The sequence below is a fragment of the Xenopus tropicalis genome, chromosome 1, assembly GCF_000004195.4.
Source record: "Xenopus tropicalis strain Nigerian chromosome 1, UCB_Xtro_10.0, whole genome shotgun sequence".
Lineage (NCBI taxonomy): Eukaryota > Metazoa > Chordata > Amphibia > Anura > Pipidae > Xenopus > Xenopus tropicalis.
Genome location: NC_030677.2, coordinates 38,757,914 through 38,765,357, shown reverse-complemented (window position 1 = coordinate 38,765,357; position 7,444 = coordinate 38,757,914).

Below are 7,444 nucleotides of genomic sequence, written 5' to 3'. Positions count from 1 at the left end.
GCCACTCATGCTATTCCCCCCATCCCCAGTGCTCTGTGCAGAGAGGTAGCCAGGGTAGTGCCCCGACCCCTCACCCCGAATTGCACCACCCTCAAACTGCTCCCTAGGCACCTTCCTGCCACTAGTTTCTTCCCTGGTTAAAAGGCTATAAAAAAGTAAGGTAATTGGTGATTTTAGGACAACTTATTGTTGTACAGGAGGATTGTTACATTAAAGTGATGCTGTTGTAATGGGTAGAATGGGTGTTTACGTGAAATCCCTTCTTTAATTTGGCTGCTGACCAGGAGCCCTAGCTGCAAGTATCTTTGGAAAGGGTGATGATGTGGTTGAATGAGAGCATTAATACTGTATTAGACAAAAGAAAGGGCTCCAGTGATTCTTCACCATGAACTTGGTGTTAAATGAACACAAACAGGGCACATTCTTTAGTACAATAACACGAGGCAATAGATTGAGCAGTACACCAACATGTATAATAATAGGAAGCTTCACCCAGGTGTCAGCCCCAGTGTATCAGATTAAATATATTTACTTTATCGACCAAATTAATAAACTATTTGTGACATTTTATGTAAAGAGAATCATGTTTATACTAGGGATGCACCAAACCCAGTTTTTTGGGTTCAGCCAAACCCCCGAATCCATGTTAAGTGATTCGGCCGAATAACGAACCGAATCCGAATTACCATATGCTAATCAGGATTTGGAAGGGTTAAATGTGTGAAGTGTGCAGCGAAAAATTTTACACTTCTGTGTTTATGCGGCAATATTAACCCTTTCAAATCCTAATTAGCATATGCTAGTTAGGATTCGGTTGGGCCAGGACTGTGGAATTGCCTGAATCCGAACCCTGCCGAAAAAGGCTGAATCCTGACTGAATACGGAACCGAATCCTGGATTGAGTGCAGCATTAGTTTATACTATTTTTTATGACTTCATGTACCAAGTCCCCAGGCATACAAACGATGCGCTCAGTGCCCTGCTACAGCCCATAATTAGTGAGCATTATTATTGTGCTACTGTGCTAGCGTGTGCTGTAAGCACAGATTGCTATAATAATTAGCATGTAAAACTGCCGCCTATCAGTTACCATGTGGCTTTGTTTCCTAATTAGTCCCCTTGCTCCCTTTTGGTCCAGAAACCTCTAGGCTTGACTTCTCCATCTGTTCAGTAACAAGGCCCTCTGCGCTCCTCAGAATTGTTTTCCAGGAACAGAATACAAACAGCTTCTTCTATTGCTTTCTACTCACTTCTAACTACATGACTTCTGATTTGCACTTTGTTTCCTAGTGGTGGTAAAGTAAATGTTCCCGCACATTGGTATGTTATAGAATGTACTATTGCTAGCAACTTTGCAATTGGTCTTAATTGTTGATTTTTTTATAGTTATTGAATTATTCACCTTTGTTGTCTACATCCTTCCAGCTTTCACATGGGGGTAACTGACTCCGCTAGTCAAAAAAACTTTTGCTTTTTGAGGCTACCATTTTATTGTTACTTATTATTCAATATCTTTATATTTAGTCCCTCTTCTATTCATATTCCAGTGGCTCATTCACACCACTGCCTGGTTGCTAAGGTAAACAAGACCCTAGCAACCAGATAGCTGCTGAAATTCCAAACTGGAGAGCTGCTAAACAAAAAGCTTACAAAAAACTACAAATAATGAAAAACTGAAAACCAATTGCAAATTGTCTCAGAATAGCTATGTCTACATCATACAAAAAGTTAATTTCAAGGTGAACAACCACTTTAATTTGTAATGTCTATCCTTCACAGGCAGAGGTCCAGAACATCCACTAGATTAACAGCTGAGAAGGGAATGTGTTTTCAACATACAGTATTTGTATCAGGGCTTTCCATCTAGATGCCCAAGAGCCAAGTGGGGCCCACAAAGGGATTTTAATGTCAGCTCAAATGGTCCATTGACTTTTTTTATATATTTGGATCATATTATTAACAAAACACACATGTGTGCAGTACATTAGGAAATGTTGGGCTACAGTATGTGGCAGGCAAGGGTACATGCATTGTTTTCAACACTTTTTTATTTTCTTTGTAAATTCATCAAACTTTGTTGGAAAGGCAAATTTAGGGTCTAAGAAGCAAACTGGTTATTAGTGCATCTGGGTTGGGGGCGCATTGCTTCAGCTTTAGCCCCAGGCCAGGTAAAGGGCACAGTAACAGTGAAACTTGAACTAACTTTAGTGAAAAACACTTTTTTATTTAAAAATCTTCAAGATGCCCTTTTAAAGATGACTTCCAGATTCAGTGGTCCATATACAAAATACTCCGGCAGAAATCCCTTCTAGCACTCTGGGGCCCAATACAGGCCCTTGCCTCTACCTCAGATTTGCTAATATTCTCTATAGGTTTGTGGCATTGAGTGCTCTGCATGAGGGATTTCTCATAAAATATTTTCTCAACTCTACACACCTTCTTACTCATTTTCTCATTTTTCTTTTGCTTCCTTATCGTTCTTTCTTCCATTTTGTTACCCATGTCTAATATTTTTTTAACCTTTGTGTAACTCTCCTGTTTGTTGCCTTTCTTCGAATCTAGATCACTAATCTTTGTTTTCTTCTGACATCCAGATGGTAAGACCTGTCTGTATTTGTTCTGTCTGTCATGTTCAGAGAGTGTATGTGTGTGTAAGTATATCTTTATTTATAAAGCACTACGTATGTATGCAGCACTGTACAGTAGAACCATAGATTAATACAACAGGGGGTTATTAAAATAATAGATAAAAAGTACAGGTATGGGACATATTAGCCAGAATGCTCGGGATCTGGGGTTTTTCGGATAAAGTATCTTTCCGTAATTTGGATCTCCATATCTTAAATCTGCCAAAACATTATTTAAACATTAAATAACCCCAATAAAATTGTTTTGCCACCAATAAGGATTAATTATATCTTAGTTGGGATCTAGTATAAGGTATTGTTTTAAAATGACAGAGAAAAAAGGAATATTTTTTAAAAATCTGAATTATTTCCTTATAATGGAGTCTATGGGAGATGGCCTTTCCGTAATTCGGAAGTTTCTGGATAACGGGTTTCTGGATAACAGGTCCAAGACCTGTATAACAATACATACAAATAAATACAAGGTACAGTTGCAGTAAGTTCAGAATCAAAGAGACAAGAGGATGGAGGTCCCTGTCCCATAGAGCTTACAATCTAAATGAGTGCTTGAGTTAAGGTAAATTCAATTCAATAATCAATGGTATGGCATCACCTCATACATCATACAGCCAAGTCATCAAGCTGAAATGCTCCAGTGAGCACACCCAGCAGCTGTGTTTCTTATCGGTCAAGCTGATAGCAACTGATATCAATTTATCTGATTTGGACTGTGTGTTTCCGAGGCTCTGCCAAATAGGTGAAATATCCATTATCACATATATCACATATAACAAACATAGTGGACAACTATTCTTTTCACGTTATATTCAGAGATAATACTAGGAAAACACAGGGTGAGGGGTAGAGTATATGACCCATAGTCCTTAATTCTTAGGCTTAAGGTGGCCATACACATACTGCCTGTGTACGGGGCCCTCTTCAATTGCAGATTTGTTTCTACCATCAGATTGGGGACCGCATGGCCTCATTGATGCGATCCTCACTCCAATGGCTTCAATTGTAATCTGATTGTTTGACCAGAAGCCCGTTAGGTGAAACATCAGGAGAAACATCCTTTCGTTTTGTGACCCTTACCAAAGCAGCTCTCATAGTTTACTCCATAGTTTCTGATACTATGTATGCACTCACAATGACGTAATGGTAGTAATAAATTATCCCTGTTTTACTACCTCATGTGATACTTTTAGTTGCAGATATACGGCATATAACAGGGACTTATCAGCTGCTTATTACCAGTTACTTTAAGATAATGACACTCACATGAATGGAAAATGTTGCAATACATTTGTCTATTTCATCAAGGAGACCATTTGACAGTATTTAGAGATCCATTCCCCTTGTTGTGCCACAGAAGAATATCAGAGATGCTAGGGGTTTTACCTCACTAATAGCTGGAATTTTCATGTTGCCTTTTTGGTTTAGAATAAACAATAATACAAGAAATTCTACCCACCTTGTTTCTAATTAAGATTATTCTCTTGTGAGTGTTTAAAAGTGGGTAATAAAAATTGCCTCTTTGTTAGGAAATTGTGTTTGGGAATATACTGTATAACTGTTCCTTTCTCTGCATTTCCCTTAGACGGAAATAGGCAGCCAGTAAGGACAAGATCCCAAAGTGCGCCTTCTGCCGCTCTGTACTTTGAGCGTCTGAATTATGTGTAAGGGTGAAGACACTGCTTAGTAGGAACTACTTGTCATGGCTACTAAACACAAGAAAATACCCCGCCATAGACAATACTGAGAATGGCCTTTGCTAAAACACACACACTGAACAACAATTATGACATACAATGTTACATAAACAATATAAGAAGGGTATCCTAACACTACCTTGCTTGCACCATTTGTGTCAATTAGTGAATCTGATTTTCTTTTTTCTGTTGGCTGTTTTGGATTGATAGCATGGTAACTGCTACAGTAGCTGTCTGACGGAAATAGGCAGACAGTAAGGACAAGATCCCAAAGTGCACCTTCTGCCGCTCTGTGCTTTGAGGGTCTGAATTATGTGTAAGGGTGAAAACACTGCTTAGTAGGAACTACTTGTCATGGCTACTAAACACAAGAAAATACCCAGCCATAGACAATACTGAGAATGGCCTTTGCTAAAACACACACACTGAACAACAATTATGACATACAATGTTACATAAACAATATAAGAAGGGTATCCTAACACTACCTTGCTTGCACCATTTGTGTCAATTAGTGAAGAGAATTGTTTTTCAATCTGATTTTCTTTTTTTCTGTTGGCTGTTTTGGATTGATAGCATGGTAACTGCTACAGTAGCTGTCTGACGGAAATAGGCAGACAGTAAGGACAAGATCCCAAAGTGCGCCTTCTGCCGCTCTGTGCTTTGAGGGTCTGAATTATGTGTAAGGGTGAAAACACTGCTTAGTAGCAGCTACTTGTCACGGCTACTAAATGCCAGAAAATACCCTGCCATAGGCAATACTGAGACCTGCCTCTGCTGAAACACATGTAGAGACAATTATCAGTAAATGATCAGCATTTTGTAGCTGTGACAAGTAGCTGCTACTAGTAGCTCTGTGTGTCTTCACCTTAAGGTAGAGGGAGAGGGGACACCAACGTGTTTTCCCCAGCCGCCCTTCAATAATACAGCTCTGACTTATGCAGACAGCACAGGTCTCTGCTCTCCAATTGCAGCCTTTTATTTTGCATTTTGCATGCTTCATCTGGGTTCACAAATGATCCCTATTGTGTAAACAGAGCATTTATTCTATAAATAATTACCTTGAGACCTGTGACTAGGGGCTGGCATAGGTCTTTAGAGGTCATTAGAAAGTGGGCATCCAGCATATTAGGCCCTTAGAAGGCTCATTAACTGGCAGTGGAAATGGGAGCAGTGCATTTTGAGGAATACTCCTTGCCACAAAAAAGACAGAATCTGATGGTTTGAATAAGGCAGAGAAAGGTGCATTTACAAGTACAAAACTGCACCAAATTTGGGAGCCCAGCACTAATACACCAATCTAGTCTGGTTTGATGAATTGGACACAAGATGTAAGGTACAGGGCATACAGATGCAAGGGGGCCCTTTGATTAACGGTAGCTCTACATATCATTCATATTGGTAAATCAAGAACAAATTGTAGCTCACACTTTGTTGGTGCTATATTATGGTAAAATATAGTGGAAAAAACACTGCATTTTGGGTAAAAACATGGCGATTTATGTGCTTTTTTGCAGCTTGTGCTCAGAGTTTGACATTTGTGCTATCAAAGCTGTGGCAGAGTATGTGCTCAGAAAATCTATATACACATATTATACAGTTATGGAGATTCACAGTGCACTGGCATTCCTTCTCTTTTCCCACCAAATACATTTTCAGCCCCCCCCCACTTTACTGTGACACTGAGTACCTAAAATGCCACAGGCTATTTTGAACCCCAGTTGAGGCCTGCCCCTTTACTCGGGCCCACCCCCCATGGTTGTGGAGTCTGATAATATGAAGTTCCCCCGCTAGCCACTGCTAATGTGATGCATTCTCCTTCACTGCAGTTGCCAAAGCCAGAGGCCTGTTTTTCCTGTTTAGATAATGACAGCAGCATCCCTTTGTTAGTTGTCAAAGGAACAAGAGTAACATGGTGACCCAGCAATGTAAACACAGGAAACATTTAGAGGAATTTAAAGAACTCCACCTGTAACAGGAATATTGGCACTTGTCCATTTAAAGATGGGAGTATTATTATGTTAAAGAAATTAATATGGGGGATATAGGATACACAGGGATCTAGGTAGAGTCTGAGTACCAGGGGAGTCTGTTGTCAATGTCCTCAATCTCATGTTTGATTTATACCCTCTTTCTAACTTAATTATGTGACTGGATTATGTGGTGCCCCATATAGTAGAGGAGCTATCACCTGCCTCCCTTACCATCTTACAATAGGACAGACTATTGTTTGCATCTCTGAATGCCTTGGTTGCCTGGATCCAGAACTGGAGGAACCGTCTCCATATACAGTACGGGGTGGCCTGTGATGCAACATGCTTACCTGAACAACCATACAGAGACTGCTGCTAGTGCAGAAACCAGAAACACACCAGATTAAAATGGAAATATTTGCAGTTCAAAACAATCCAGTTGGGTTTAATTAATGTTTAAATGATTTTTAGAAGATTTAAGGTCCCCATACACGTGAAGATTCGCTTCCCCCGATTTTAGTTGCCGATATCGGTCCCTTAGACCGTTTCGGCAGCTAATCGGCCCGTGTATGGGCACTACCAACGGGCCTTCCCGACCGATATCTGGCCTGAAATCGGCCAGATATCGATCGGCAGGTTAAAAAATCTAGTTGGATCGGGAACCGCATCGGCTAGTTGATGCGGTCCCCGAACCGAGTGCCCCATTGGCGCCAATATAATTTGATCGTTTGGCCCCAGGGCCAAGCGTTCGAATTAGCCTGCACGTTCCCCGATATCGCCAACCTGTAGGTGGGGATATCAGGTGAAGATCCGCTCGCTTGGCGATCTGGCCAAGCGAGCGAATCTTCACATGTATGGGGACCTTTAGGTATGGAGATCCAAATTACAGAAAGACTCCTTATCCAGAAAACCCCAGGTCTCAGGCATTCTGATTAACAGAGCCCACACCTGTATAAGTCAATTCCTTTTAATTCTTGTTTCAAGAAAGAGACTGTTGTAATACAGCAAATATAAGTCTAGAGATTTGAACTTGCCCTACTCATTATATGAATTGTCAAAATAATATGCATTTAAATGGTTATGATCAACGGTTTGCAATAATAGCAATGCAGGTAAGAGCAGTGTCTGTTGC